This window comes from Ambystoma mexicanum, chromosome 4p (assembly GCF_040938575.1).
Source record: "Ambystoma mexicanum isolate Mex_15411 chromosome 4p, UKY_AmexF1_1, whole genome shotgun sequence".
In the NCBI taxonomy this organism is placed as follows: domain Eukaryota; kingdom Metazoa; phylum Chordata; class Amphibia; order Caudata; family Ambystomatidae; genus Ambystoma; species Ambystoma mexicanum.
In genome coordinates, this window is record NC_090927.1 from 300194145 (window position 1) to 300210906 (window position 16762).

Genomic DNA, 16762 nt, shown 5'->3' on the forward strand with positions numbered 1-16762 from the left:
CATGGGAGTGACTCTGGGCTGCATAACACGGAAAGCGGCCCCAGCCGGGGGGCGGCTGGCAGTAGTTAGGTGAAGGGGGAGGTGGAGTTCAATGCGCAGTGGCCCCAGCAGCTCCTCACCTGTGTCGCGGTCGGCAGCCCAGGCCGCAAATAGCCGAATCCTTGGGAGATCCTCGGGGGGGGGGCTCAGATGACAGGCACAGCCTCTCCAGTGAAGCCACACCACCCAGAGGGCCAGGGGAAGTGCTGCAGGGTGGTGCGGGCGTGGGGCGGCCGACGGTTCCCCCGGCTCCCGGCACTCCAAATCGCAGGTCCGGATGTGGCGCCACTGGGCGGTCCCGGCAGTCGCCGCGGTCCCGGCTGTCGCCGCGGCCCAAACCTGGTGACTTCCCGAGGCCCATCATTGCGAAGATTTTGAGTTTCAAAGATCGCGACCAAATTCTCCGCTTTGCACGGGAAAGGGGTGAGCTACGAATGGACTCGCAGGTGATCAGAATTTTCCCTGACTTTTCAACCGGAGTTCAACAGGAACGTCGCCAATTTCTTGGAGTGAAGAAACTCCTCAGAGAGAGGAACATCCCTTATGCCATACTATTCCCTGCACGCTTGAAGTTCACGTTCAACAACAAACTGTATTTCTTCACAGTGCCGTCTGAAGCGGTAAAATTCATAGAAGCGCACGTTCCCCTGCAACCTCCTGATGACGACCTCATGAGCAATGTTTGAACGCTACACTTGGCCCGAGCTGTCTAAATGTTATGCTTGTATGCTGATCAAGTCTTACCATTCAGTGTTCGCACCCATGAGTAGCCACGCTTCTGTATTCACCCTGGTACACAGCTCTACTACACACATCTCACTTTGCATCCCATACACACTCACCATGGAGCTACTGCTATACCACCCCATTTATCCGCTCACACTTATTATTTGTTGTTGTTTGAGACGCAGGGCTCCAATATTCTGTCGGCAGGCCTCTGTCTCCCACTCACAGTTACGGGGACATGCATTACATAACTGCTAAATTTACTTGCTGGGTAACGGAACCAATATGGTTCATATGTAGATCCCTGCTCTCCACTGAGTAAAACAGGGGCATGTACTATATGACCGTCAACACTGCTCGTTTTGTAACGGAACTTACTGGTTCCAAGCGCGCTTGTGCATGGCGATAGCGCACCCCACTGAGATTGCACTGTTCTTGGATATACCCCCTGTTGTGGGTTAGCCCCAGTGGGCTTTTGGACAGACTGGGCCAAGTTGGGGACGGCTCAGCTCTGTACAGTTAAGGGTGGGCGATGTTCACACTGATGATCTTGGGTTAGTGGTGAGGGTGGCGGGTGGGAATGGGGTGTTAAAAAAAATGGCACACGAGATTTCATGGCATGTGCATTGAAAAGCTATGAGCGCACTCCCGACTTTTGGAATTCGCACTACTGCTGGACTTGGGATGTTCACTAACACGTATATTATGAGATTAGATATCTGCCACTGAAATGTCTACCGTCATAATGTCCTGGAACATGCGTGGAGTAAGCAATAACACCAAGGCTAGTAAGATCATGGCCTTCGCTAATAGGCATAGCTGCAAGGTACTATTCCTACAGGAGGACACTCCAATGGCCATATTCAGAGCACCATGGCCCCGTCATGGGGCCCCGCTAGATTCTTCACTTCCTACTCCTCCCAATCCAGGGGCGTCCTCACAATGATTCATAAATCAATTAAATGTATACTGCATAAAAGCTATATAGACCCTGAAGGTCGCTACGTCATACTGCACTGTACTCTGGTGAATAAAGAATACTTACTTGTCAACACCTACTGCCCCAACGTGGACTCTACTGAGTTCTTCGGCGCGGTAACAGCTATATTGCTAGGCTATGTAGGAATCCAGATTATATGGGGGGGAGACCTGAACCTTATTCTAGACACTGTCCTGGACAGAACTGGCACGGCCCCCCCGAGCCCTGTCCAGCGCTGCACGCAGACTACATGACCACATGCGGACACTTAACATTTTGTGATGTCTGGAGGACACTACACCACCAGCGTCGGGAATACCCTTATTACTCGTCCGTGCACGACAGTTCATCCAGAATAGACCTGTTTTTTGTGTCGAGTAAAACCATGGGCAGGGTGGAGGGGTCCTGGATTCTACCTCGCACATTATCAGACCATGCTCCAATTACACTATCTGTGAAGCTAGGTATACCCATCCCGACATTCAGCAACTGGCGATTTAAATCTGAGGCCCTCAAAGATATTGTGTTCAAGGCCGAATTTCTGGCAGACATCGAATCCGTCTTTGAGCACAACTCTCTTCAGGGCACATCAGCTGCGGTCAGGTGGGATGCCTTCAAAGTGTACATGAGGGGAATGTCTATCTCACATGAGGCTGGGGTTCTGAAAGCAATCAGAGCTGCCTTCGATCGCTCTGAAGCAATTGGAGCTGCAATGCTCCACAGGTGCTGACCCCGCTATACTCGCCCAAATTAGTGATGAACTCCAGGCATACAACGTGCTTGCTACCAACGAAGTCCAATACTTCAGGTGCCCACAGGCCGCCAGGAAATATGGCGAGGGGGACAGACCGGGGAAAACACTAGCGACAATGGTGAGAGGGGAAACCTGCCGGACCCAGATCACCTCCATCAAAGATCAATCTGGCAACACCCAATGGGCGGACCAACAAATCTTGGATGTGTTCACCGAGTTCTACAAGTCCCTCTACTCCCAACCTGCCGAACACACCGAACAACACATACGTGAGCTGCTTGGCCAGATTCCCACCACTGAAATTTCCCCTACCACCCACGACCAGCTGGACTCCCCAATCACATTAGACGAGATAGTGACAGCCATCTCAGACCTTCCAAAAGGTAAGGCGCCGGGCCCTGACGGTCTTACCACCGAATTCTGCCAAGAGCACATTGCCATACTAGCCCCCAAGCTGCTCGAGGTCTGGGACGAAGCGCTCCGCGTCTCCATCCTCCCCCCTTCCATGCGTGAAGCTGTCATCGCGGTTTTGCTCAAGACTGGCAAACCTGACGACGAGGGCCGGTCCTATAGACCTCTTTCCCTCATGAACCTCGACACCAAAATCTTTGCAAAGGTCATAGCGAACCGCTTTCTGCCCATTATGCCATATTTGGTCCACGAAGACCAGGCAGGCTTCGTCCCTGGTAGGTCCACCTCCCACAATATCAGGAGATTGTTCAATGTTATGTCCCGCATAGATCAGGACGCCCAGGCTGTAGCGGTCACTTTGGACGCTCAGAAGGCCTTTGACATGGTCTCGTGGAACTACATGTGGCTGGTGCTAGAGACATTGGGCGTCGGCCCAAACATGATCAGGTTCATCAAATTATTATACACCTCCCCAGTGGCGCGAGTAAGAGCTAATTCATTGACATCTGACCTTTTTACGCTCTCCAGGGGCACCCGACAGGGCTGTCCCTTCTCCCCTATTCTTTTCGATAGAGCTGATGGTGGACCATGTCCGTGCACGCCACGCCCGCAAGGGAATAAGATTGAAAGATGACCCCGAAATTATATCCTTATACGCGGATGATGTCCTATTATACATTAGAGAACCCACAACCCATCTTGACCCTATACTGGGAGATATCACTCGCATCGGCACCTACTCCGGATTCACAATCAATTATTCGAAGTCGGAGATCTTCCCGCTTACTAAATCTATTCAACAACCTGCCACCAAATACCCCCTTTGCTGGTCCCCGAACTGTGTCAGATATCTGGGAGTGCAGATATCCCTAACTAAATCCACCCTACTTGCCGATAATTATTCTGCGGTAGCACAAACAGTTGAGGCCAAGAAATTATGGTGGCGCTCTCTCCCATTGTCCATGGCTGGTCGGCTTTCCCTCATTAAAATGATTCTGCTCCCCAAGCTCCTTTACATTTTCAGCAACATTCCTATATGGCCTGGGAGGGAATACTTTGCTAAACTACACACACTGTGCGCACAGTTCTTATGGAACTCCGGCGCAGTGCGTAAGAAGTGGACGGACATGGTGCTCCCATACAAACAAGGGGGACTCACTGCTCCGGATCTGGCACTCTACTGGACTGTGGCCCAGGCCCAACACGCCACTCACTGGTACCCTGGTTCTCCAGCGCGGCCGCACTTCAAATTGGAGCAACTTGCAGCCGCCGGGACCAACATAATGTCCCTTATACTATATCGTCATTATACACCTGACTCTCCCATTGATCCAAACGACGCGACCATTCATGCCTGAACACACTTGTTGTATCCAACAACCAAGTCCTCCCCTTACTATAAATGGCTCCCGGTGTGGGCCTTCCCTGGCCTGGAACCCACACATGACACTGCTCTGGCCCGACACTGGGGGACACTGGGATATCAGGCGCTGTCCGACTTCTACCCTTAAGGCAGGTTCATCAACCCCCAAACATGGAAACAAGAGCACACCAGATCCGCCTTAGAGACCCTCCAATACTATAGACTACGGGCTGCGTTCCATACTAAATGGCCCTCCTTTCCAGACGAGCCCCCAGATAATCCGGCGATCGCATATATTGCTAACTCTGGCGGGGCCTGCGGCGTCGTCTCCTCACTATATAAGATCCTACAAGACACTATCACGACCCCAGCTCTCAGGGCATGTGACGATTGGGCAAATGAACTGGGCCTAGAAATATCTGACAGGACCTGGTTTGAAATGTGCCTAAACACCAAAAAAGTCTCCCTCAACTTCCGCCACCGCACCATGCAGTACAAGCTTCTCAACAGACTTTACTATACCCCACACAGGACCTCGAGGTACACCCGCACCACGGTGCACCTGTGCCCTCGTGGTGCGGAAGAGCTGATCCCTTACATATGTTTTGGACCTGCAATGAACTACCTGTTTTTTGGGAAAGCATTTTGAAAACACTCACTGTAATAACTGAAACTGTGGTTGACCCTGATCCCTTAGCAGTTCTATTTGGGGCCTGGAAAACGGATGACACTAGACGCCTGGCTAAATTTCTAAACATAAGCTGTATCATTGCCAAAAAATGTATACTCCAGTGTTGGAAAAGCTCCTCCCCCCTCTGTCTTTCAGAAATGGTTACATTTGCTTAGTTGGTCACAAAATTGTGAGGAAGAATACCTGACTATGCTTCCTGCCCAATCTCGCCCCAAGAACATCTGGGTTGAATTCAACACTTATCTTTGTTAGGCAGAATCCTGTGCAGTTCCCTTGGGGAACACTGAAAAAAGATTAAGACTACAGGAGTAAGAAGTAAACCCAATTGGTAGCAGTCTGTACCACCCAGATGTACCTGGTAGCTGTGGCTGAGCAGTCAGACCTCTCTCAAGAAGAGTAGGGCAGTATATAGAGTATACACAATAGGGCCAAAAACACAGTAGAGCCAACAAACACTGACCAGAGCTTTGTATAAAAAGTATATAATTATTTATTTAAAAACACACCTTAGGCAATATACTAGCACTCTAAATCAAAAGCAAGTTAAAACACAGTCAGGTAAAGTATACACACCTCCCTTAATAACTATTAGACAAGTCAGAGTTAAAACACCACTATTTGTCAAAACAGATGTGAGCGTGTAACCTAGATGGCACTCCAATCGTTAGGTTAAAAGGGGAGAAAAAGGTTGAGCATATAAATAAAACCGGTCCCAACACTTTTAGGAGTTCTCAGCAAGGGAATAAAGGCAGTCTATACTGTAGAGCCAAAGTTCATAGGCCAGGCCCACTTTAAACGGAGCAAAGCGAAATGTGCCCAGGATCACAACGGTTTAAAATGCACTAAAAGTCTTTGCAGAATGTTCAAAAGAGGTTGGGGTGATTCAAGAAGGTAAAGTTAGAAGGTCTGGGGCCAACCCAGTTGGAAAGCCAATGATTTAAGGGTCACCTTGGGCAAACCGAAGAAAGGGAGGCCAGGCAGGAAACAGTACCTTAAAGAGAGAGGAAGCTCCAGCAGTGGCAGTGGTTCCTGGCAGTGGTTGCAGTTTGTTGTTTCGACCAGGGGAGGAGAGGATCTTGTCGAGGAGGAAACGTGGAGTTGATGCACTGCACAGGGATGAAACCAGCCGCGTAGTTCGTCGATAAAAGGTGTGTTCCTTTTATTCGCGGTCAAAGTGGTGAAGCTTGGCTATCCGGCCGCCGGGGTGCTTGGCACGGTCGATTCGACAAAGTGACGTCTTTGGAAGGTGAAAAAGGGCGAACTGGTTGGTCCCACCAGCTCAGAGGAAGAAGACTCGTCCAGCAGAAGATCTTCTCATGTTGTTGGGAAAGTGGTGAGTTCGTTGCAGCAGGGCTCCACTGGTGGTGTCGTCGTTGCAGATAACTCAGCTCCTTCCCTCTTTGGATTCTTAGGTCCTGTGGCGACTTCTGGAGTTCCAGTCCCAAAGGCCCTGCTTTTATGCAGAAAAACCCCCATTCAACAGCCTAGATGTCACTCAAACAACCACTGGCCCAATCAGAACAGAGTGCGACTTGAGTTGCTAAGGCAACGCAGTCCAGGGTGCCAATTCCCCTCCCCACCCATTCTGTGGAACCCAGACAGAGTGGCACCATTTGGAGGGCTTCTGTGGTGTAGCCCGCCAAAAAGTGGAACAAAGGGCTCGACCTTGGTCAGAGTTACAGAGACGGACACGAACGCCATTTTAGAAAAGAGTTCTGGCAAAAAGACCCAACCGTGAATTTAATATTAAATAAATAAACCGGCGGTATCTTTAACATTGCACCAAAATGTGGTGCATTTAAAATCAATGGGAAAATCCCAGAGAATATTCCGGTGGAATATTTCGCGTGGTAACCACTGGCAGCAGCCAGAAACTCGACAAGGGGGGACTGGACAGGGCCCCCTTGAAAACAGACCCAGGGGCAATATAATTAACCCCTTCCAGTACTTCCACAATATGATGGTTTGTACTGGTTCTGTTCACAATTTAAGACTAGTAATGTCTTCCAGTCTTCCTTCCAGTACTTCCACAATATGATGGTTTGTACTGGTTCTGTTCACAATTTAAGACTAGTAAAGTCAATGGTGACTTTACATGCCCTGGGAGACAGAAGTCAGTCCCAGGGCATGGAGTCTATGTTTGGGGGTCACTATCACACCCCTGTGTTACTGCACTGAGGGTGCTGTGTAACACATACACAGAAAACAGATGATACCCTATGGAGTAAAAGACCCCATAGCCCAAAATCACACAAACAGTCAGAGACATACCTCAAATCATGCCTAAGAGTGGGAGTAAAAGAGCCTCACTCTTAGCAGGAGAAAAAAACAAACCCCAAAAATCCAGCAAAGCTTCTGGGGAACTCACTAGGTTTGGGAAATTAGCCTCATAAGAGAATTCTCCCTAACAATCTTAACAACCAAAGCAAGGGTACACCCGAGTCTGGACTGTCCCCTGCCCCGCCGGGTTCTGACCTCACTTCATGAAGCCGTATACCCTCTCCTTTCAGGTGACGCTCTGATGTAAATGCTGTGATTACTGTATCCTGATCAATGTGCTGCTCTATGATATAACTGTTGCATACATGTGCTGCCTTATGTACGTGCCTTGTGAAGCTCTGCCGTCAAAAATAAAAGTTTTTTAAAAAAGAAAACCAATCCCTCTGCAGAAAATAAATCAAACCTTACGAATATATCTTCTTTATATAAAAGTGAGATAATTCGCACCAAAAAAGACGCATACAACGTCAGGATTGATTAGGCAGGGTCCTGCACCAAAGAATTATTTAAAATTCTAAAAGAACTAGAAAATCCCAATCCACCTACAGACACTTGCTTGAAAGACAAACCTTGGTGCACCAGCATCCAAAATGCCCTTAACAACAAAATCATAGGACTCCAAACTAAAATTGAGGACAAACAGCAACAACTCTCCAACAACAAGACTACCAACCCTAGCTCAATAACGCCCATCGATACCAAATCGGTTTTCACATTCAAGAAAGTAGCTACGGTAGAAGTTCAAAAAATCATCACCTCCTTAAAACCCTCGAACTGCAAAGGGGACAGCTGTCCCACCCAGATCATAAAAGACGCAGCCAGAGATCTATCCCCCTTCATCACTAAACGTATCAACCTATCATTCAGCAACAACTCAGTCCCCAGCAACCTAAAACAATCATGGATTCTCCCACTCTTAAAAAAAACAATCACTAGACCAAGCCATACCCACCAACTTCAGACCCATCACCACAGTCCCATTCCTATTAAAAATCCTGGACAGAGTCGCCTACCTCCAAATTCAGGAATACCTGGAATCCACCCAACTGCTAGATCTACGTCAATCTGGCTTCAGACCTCAACATGGAACAGAAACTGCCCTTGTTGATCTCAAAAGTCAGATTGATGATATTAAAGAAAAAGGTAATGCTCCGATCCTACTCCTATTAGATCTTTCAGCGGCCTTCGATCTGGTCGATCACAAAATCCTCTGCAGCCACCTAGCCAGCGCAGCTCACTTCTCCTCCTCTGCCATCGCATGGATACAATCCTTTTTGGCAAACAGAACCATGCAGGTTTTCTCTACAACAGCTGCAGCAGATCCTATCCCTATCACATGCGGGGTCCCACAAGGCTCCTGTGTCTCCCCCACTTTGTATAACATATTTACAAAGCCACTATTTGACCAACTGGACCGTCTGGGTGTCACCTACAAGAATTATGCAGATGACACCCAGATACTCCTCAACATCACAGGCAACTACCATGCAGACCTCACCCGGATTAATGAGATATTCTCCATCATTCAGGCATGGATGGCCTCTCATGGCCTCTGCCTGAATGATGAGAAGACGGAGCTCCTCCTTTTCGGCTCTCCTAGTAACCTGTCTAAACTTAATCCTAATTACAATAATATCATTATCGATGGTCACCCCATCCCTATTGCCAAAAGCGTGAAAGCTCTCGGCTTTTATCTTAATGCCAACTCTAACCTCTCCAAACAAACTAACATGATCGCTTCAGCCTCCGCCTACACCGGCAAGCTTATTAGGGCCAGTAGACCTTTCCTTTCATCTAATAGCTGCCTCACTCTTGCTAGAACCCTCATACAGTCCAAATTGGACTATTGCAATAGCCTGTACTTAGGTGCTAACCAATCTATAATTAACAAATTACAGGTACTTCAAAACAACGCACTACGTGCAGTACTTAACATCCCCAGGCGAGAGCACATCTACACCGTTAGGAAATCATGCAAATGGCTCTCCATACGACAAAATATGTATTTGAAAACTATCTGCCTCACATACAAGGCATTAAACCACCTAGCCCCACCATATCTCACTAATAGATTTACCATGAAACCCGCCACCAGAACCACTAGATCCTCCAACACTTTATGCCTGAGAGTGCCTAGATTCCCCTTAAAAAGAGCTGGAGGTGCCAGCTTCACAGTACTTGCCTCTCAACTCTGGAACACCTTACCACTCAACATTAAAACTATTGAGTCCTTCCAGATCTTCAGGAAACATGTTATCGGTTGGCTCCTCAACAAAGAGTAGCACCAAAGACATATGGGTATACCTCCTTCTGCTTAACTATGTTTGTGAACTTTGTATACTGCTGTATATTGAAACAGTAGTAACCCCCAGACCGGTGCATACACCTTCCTCTGCTTAACTATGTTTGTGCACCCTGTATATTATTTTATATTGAAATTGTTTATATCACATTATGTAACCGTCTTCTTTAAGCGCCCTTCAACCTCTGGGTTTGGAGCACTATACAAATGAATAAAACAAACAAGCAGCCCTGTATACATTGTTGGAGCACCTCATGCTCCACGTCAGGCCAAGCACACGCCCCCGACATGCGCCGTAGTCAGCTGTGTAAAACGTTGAGAGACTCCCCCCTCCTTCTGTACAGCAGTCCTCATGGGCGACCTCTCGTAGTCCACATTCGCCATGGGTGTGAAATATTCTAGCAGAGCTGCATTGGCAGCAGTAAATGAATTGTCTGTGTGCCGCAGAGTCTCAAAAATGTTGTGGACACCCGGGCCAGCCGAGTAAAGCATAATGGACGTCATGGTTTCGTCGTCGTCCTCACCTGTGGCCATGAAGAACATCTCCAGTCTCTTCACCCACAGGATCCATCTGGAGCTCAGCGACGACGGTGCCCCATCAATGTCAAATTCTTGCAACGGGGCGAGGTTTGCCGATGAGCGTGGTACTCTGGCAGTTGCAGGTGCCTCGTCTTCCTCCCCCATGCTGCCCTGTGGCAGTGATGCCTGACAGGAGTGGGACCAGGGGTTGCCTGGGCGAAAGATGCAATGGCAATGGCAAAGTCAAAGGTGGGGTCAAGGGTGCACAAGCACTTACCTGTGGAGCTGCAACCCTATGAGACTCTGTCCACTGCTAACCTCCAGGGTGGTGGCTGCCTGCTTGGGCGCACAAGCACTCCCTTGAGAAGCTGCAACCCAAGCTGTGGTAGCAGCATTTGGTGCTGGAGGAGGGGCTGTCCTTCAGAGAAAATGCTGGCAGCACGTGGTGCTTGTGGAGGGGCTGTCCCTCAGAGGAAGAGCTGGTTGCCGCGTGATGCGCGCACCATAGAGTACGTAGGGGAAAGAGCTGAGGCCCTGCACAATTTCCGACGCATGTGCACTGCAATCCGGTGTATTATGATTATTTTTCTAATCCCTGCTCCGGAGATCGAAGTGGTATGATGTGCCCCTCGTCTCAGAGTTTTCTTGGCATCTGGCACTGCCAGCAGCTAGGGCCACAAGGTAGAGAATGCAGAGGTGGGGGGTGGTGAGGGTGCTGGAGCGGGCCGGCGAGCCGAGGACCTGTGGCGAGCAGGAAGGAGCCGCCGGAGCACATGCGGGATCACCCGCCTTGTCGCCAATGTAATGGGCCTGGTCCAGGTCAGGCCCAGAGCAGCAAATAAGGACGTGGCCACAGATGTGCTGCTGAACGGGTCCCCTGCTCCAATTAGCACATGCGCCGCAGGTGCCTTCTTTATTAGGCCAACACCACATGACGGCACACTGCAATTCGTAATACTCATTTGCCGCCTGTGTGTGCACAAGGGCAGAATTTATTGTACTTAAAAATGCTTCAAGATTTGTACGCACCACGGCCCCAGAAATCTCGGGGGTTTTGATTTTAAAATGTAGGCCGGTCTAGGGGAATTGGGGCATTGAACCGGCCTCCTCTGCCCGCATGTTCGCTGCCTAACTTCCTATGCACGTGTAGGAAAACCCACTGGTAGTGCTCGAATTCAGCTGGGACAGACAAGCCACCCATGCGCATTTGCGCAAGGTTGATACTAGTTCCCATCCGAGAAACGGACCATCGGTTGGTAGGGCCATTTCTCAGGTGGGAAATAGCTGCTTCAGTGTGAGTGGGCTAGTTCCCATTAGAGAAATGCCCTTTTTGCCCCCTAGTAGCCAAGTCCTGCATAATAATGGGAACTAGCCCACTCACACTGAAGCAGCTATTTCCCACCTGTGAAATGGCCCTATCAACCGATGGTCCGTTTCTCGGATGGGAACTAGTATCAACCGTGAGTGGGCTAGTTCCCATTAGACAAACGGACCTTTCTGCCTCTCAGGTCGGAGGGCCTTTTCTCTAATGGGACATAGCTTGTCCTCAACTTGTCCCAAAAGTACTCTTTCTGATAATGTTCAAAACAGCACTTTATTGCCAAACTCCACAGTGCTGTAACATAACTCCGCAATGGTCTCACAATATTTCTGATGGCAAATTGATAACAAGCCAAAATGTTATTCCCCTTCTCCTCGTAATGCTTATCCATCTTGGCTATGCATACATCAAACTGAGTCGGTTGCCCATCTCCATGCATTCAGGTAGTTTTAAGAAATTGTTGTCCAGCCCGACCTCAACAATGAAACAGTGCCTCTTTTTTTTCAAATAATTATGACCATATACTGCCAACATATCCTTCTGGAATCTTTCTTTCCATTTAATAACCTAGGAATAACCCAGTGCCTGGTATATTTGCCATAATCTTTGCCAACACAACTAACCCTGTACCTGCTCAGACAGGGCAACCACCATCAATGGCAAGGGCAGGGTCTTTGTCATTGCCGTAACTCATCACCAGTTAAGGAAGTGAACCAGGACACAGCCAGTATGTGCGACTTAATTTCTTTTTAGTGCATCCTTATGCAGTAACAACTCTCTCTTTTCTCACCCTTACACCAACCACCGTATTACTTGCGTTGCATTCTCTTCTAATGTTTTCTGTTCGCATTCCACACCCATAACATTCCCTCTGCTGACATGCCTAACACGTGAGGAGGCCCCCTTTCTTCTAGAGGACTTCATTCCTATTGCCGCTTACCATATTTTAATATTACTCAACTAGAGTTGTATGGCCAAGTGTGAATGGTTCAGTTATCCCCCCTGTAGTGCTGTTTATGAGCATGGGTTGACCCTCCTAGGATTGACAACGCATTGGTCCTATTAGGCATGAAAATTTGTTTGCTCTCCTGGCCAGAAACACCATTTGTCTGTCCTGGACTTGAAGACGCACTGGGACTTCTGGGCTTGAAGACAAAGATAGGCCCTTCCAGGGGTCAGAAACGGATGATGTGATGCATCGGCAGGGCCAAAAACCGAAGAGAGGCACCACTCACCTTGGTGTTGAGAGTTAACCCATCGTCAAGTTGGTTTACCCAGGGTACTGCACTCCTCGTCTTTCCACTACCCCTTTCTACTTTTGATGGGCTAGTTATTAGGTTAAGATGTACAACCAGGCGCCAGCTAGCATACTTCTTAACAGGAACAGGCCTTGTTCCACAGTATTTACCTTATTCTAAGGGTCCACCTTCTGCACTTCCTCCTTCCATCACCTCCCTTTTCTTCCTCAGTACCTCTCCCAAAATGTTCCTCCATTGGTGGCCCTCATCTTCCTACACAGATTTTGTCTGTACCTTTTCAAACTGTTCTCCAAGTAATTTCCTCCTTTCTCTTGTGCCTCACCTTCCATCTCTCTCCTTTTCCCCTTGCTAGTTTTTCCCTCTTCACACTGCTCTTCCCTTTCCCTTCTTTTGACACATTTTCACCTTCCTCTCCCATCCACCTCTTTAAGTCTTACTCTCCTTCCACTCCCTTCGCCCTCCTTCTTCCTCCACTCTTTACTGCAACGCTTGTTTCCAAACTCCCATACTAGGCCTTGTACCCAAGCCTCCCTGTATAGTCCTGCCCCTTTTGAAACTGAAAAAGGAATAAAATGAAGGCTGTTAATAAGCCCAAGTCCTTGTGTGTATAAAGTGGCGCATCGAAGTGGGCTCCAAGTGGCTGTTGGGCTGTTGTTGGGCTGCCCGGACCTACTCCTTCACTTCAACAACCCGTGGAACTGCCCTGGGACTGTTTCTCGCCCTGTTTACACGCGCCGTGCGCAAGAGGAAGGACCAGTACAAGCGAAACGTCGTATTGGCCAGACTTACAATCACTCTCTGCCTGACTCCGCCTATCCGCCCGCCCTTGCAGCCTCTATTCCTCTATATAGCCCTCGCGCACGCGCATCGCGCGTGCGCATCGAAGTGGGCTCCAAGTGGCTGTTGGGCTGTTAGGCGGTGAGGCTGGGAGCCTGGACATAAGTGAGGCCAGGTATTATATTACATGTAACCTTTTACTTTGTATGTGTGAGCTCAATGGTTTCAAGTCTCCGTAGTGGGCGCCCCTTGGAATCATCTCCTTGCACAAACCCTAAAAAAACTCAAAAAAAATAAAAAAATGTTTATGTCTAAAAACCTTGCAAAAAACGCCGTAACGGTGCCAAATAAGGGTGCGGAAGTACCACCACTTTGGGCACCAATAACTGATCATGATTTACTAAAACATGAGATTGCTTTTTCCTACGCCCGTGCCCAACCTTTACCAACGGGGGCAACTATCTCTTTGACACCTGAGCTTGTACCATCTTGCAGTGGCCCAAATCTCAAAGCCCCCCGTAAATGTTTTATGAGTATGCGGATGGATACTGGCTCTGTCCAAACAGAATCAACTATTGACGACATGCCCTTATCCCCCTCGGACACTTCCATACTGGCGCCGGTCGTGCTTGCTGCTCTGGAAAAACGTGTCAGACTATCCCTTGGGCTGTCTACCCCAGTCACCCATACGGGCTATAAAATGGCTGATGTCCACATACACTGTAATGATAAGCTCCACATGGAGAATCTCAATATCTCCACATCATCAGCAGCTAATGCACCTGAGACCTCCAACTCTCCGATAGCCAGCACATGGCCAATGCCCCCTACACAGCTTTCGCCTGACATTAACAAATGTGATACCAACACAGGGCACCTCCCTTCTAAAAAAAATACAAATCATCCGTTGGGCTTTGACATGCTGGAACCTTCAGGAGATATGCAATCTCTTGAAGCATCTTACCCGGTCCTAACGAGGATACTTAACCTACTAGATCGTGGCCACGAATACACACATTATGAATTGAGGGACTGCAAATCAACACTCACAGATATTCTAACGAAAATCAATAAACTAGAGGGCTTCATATTTGCAGACTCACTTAGACAGGGGGTGGCCCGTCAAGAAACGACGCCCCGAAATATCTCCTTAACAACATCAGTGACTACTCAAACAGATGACTTAGATACCCCTGGCAAAGAACCTCACACTGTGAAACCCCCCTTAGTTAACTACGCATTCCCGCAATCATTTGCTCAAACGTTGACTGCCCCTAAACCCGACAACACTTGCGAAATCCTCACCCACGCCCAACTATGTAGAGAGGTGGCATCACAGGCAGAAAAACTAGAACAGCTGCTATTCTTCCTCCAACCTAGCCAAGAAGCAGCAAATGTGGGGCATTCTTCGTCCACGATTGAGACTGGGCAAGGGCTTTATCCGGATAGCCCCTCAGCATTAACCAAACTATTTGCTACTATTTCTCAGTCTGACCCGTCACTTGAGAATCCTGCAATCGTGCTTGAAAATATGCCATGTACAGATGAGGAATCCTCTCCGCACCAGGCTAAACACTCCTTTGCATCAAGAAAGGAAAAAAGACTATTTTTCCGTGCTTTAAAAAGGAAAGCAGAGCGGCTAAAACTGTCTAAACCTGTACATGATGAACCGATTCTCCAAGTTGAAGCTAATGGAAAAAAGAAAGGCAAAAACGAAAGTAAAACTGTGGAAAAGGATATATCCAAACCTCCATTACTGAAAAATGCTGTAAATGACTTGAATTCGGATGTAACAACTCCTAACAAAAACACAAAAAAATGTCCCTTACAGCCGTCACATTCCCTTAATGAGGGACCTGGCCTTGTTTTGGCCCAGTCCCAACTATCAAATTTTTTTAAAATCATCGAAAACAAAACCACACAGAAAAGTAGGGCTGATGCTCCTCCACTTAGTAACAACGTGATGGAATGTGACTTACACACGGCTTCTGGCACAAGTGAACCAGTCATGGAACGGCAACAGCCCGTGCATCCTGGCAATGTCAGGGAGAACCTGAGCCGACCTTCCGTCACTCAGGACACGAAGGGAGAAGCCCAGCAACAAAATCAGCAGGAAGCATCTCCAGGCCCGTGTAGGGGCCTTGTCTTGCAAACGGGAGAAATACCAAAACAGTCCACCACTATTATAGGATGGGAGATTATTTCATTCAAGAATGGTATAAAGCGACTTAATCGCTCAGCCCTGATGCAAGCATTCAATCGCATTCCGGGGCTCCGCACCTTGCACACGACCGATATCGAATGTATAACACTGCCTCCAATTCAAAATCATCGTATGGTGTGCAAGGTCAAGTCAGCGATTATTACCAACCTATTACTGCAATATACAGAGGAGTTTTGTTTTATTGGCCTAACGCTCTACCCGTTTGATTCAATCGACGATGCTATATCCTTTAATGAAATGCCCCTTGCCCCTCCTCCCATTCCACCGCCGAAGTTGATTATCAATGACTTGCCCAGAATGGAAGGCACAGATGTAATTGCGCAACTGGCAAACTTATCTAATACCAGCAAAGACTGGTCCTGGCTGACCGCCTTACAAAGCATCCGAAACCCAGCCATGAATAACATACCTCATTAAGTAACCTGCTCCCCTATCTATTCTCTCTTGGAATTCATGTGGCTTTACCAACTTAAAGGCATGGTTTTGTAATCCTCGTATGAAAATTGACTTTGACATCATGTTATGCCAGGAAACCATGTGTACTTATGAATTTATATTGCCTGGCTACACTGTTTTTCAATTAAAAGCCAAACGCGGCACAGGTGGACGGCCACATGGAGGTCTGGCTATATGCATAACCACCAACTTAGATGTGATGGTCTTGGATGTGCTTAATGCAAAAGCAACAATGGCTGTATTAATCATGTTTAAAGGCTCTCACTCAAACCCTCTCCTGTTAATAACTTTATATCATAATCCAGCACTACTTACTCTAAGAGATGTGTTTAATGAGTTTGACAAGTTACTTGATGATATCCTCACCCTACATCCAACATGTGATATTGAACTGGGAGGGGATTTCAATGCCTACTGCATGAACTTCAGCTCTAAATCTCCAGATTTACAGGGTGCACACCCCACATGGCAGCGAGGCAAATTATGGCAAGATTACCTAAAATCTTGGGAACTTGACATCGTCCCCTTCTCCATTCAGGGCGACTTCCACACTTGGAGAAGAGCAGACAAAGCGACTTGTATTGATTACTTTGTCACTTCCCGAGGTTTACACTCCGCTAATGTTACAATCCACGAGCCTGGGTATGGGGACCACTGTATT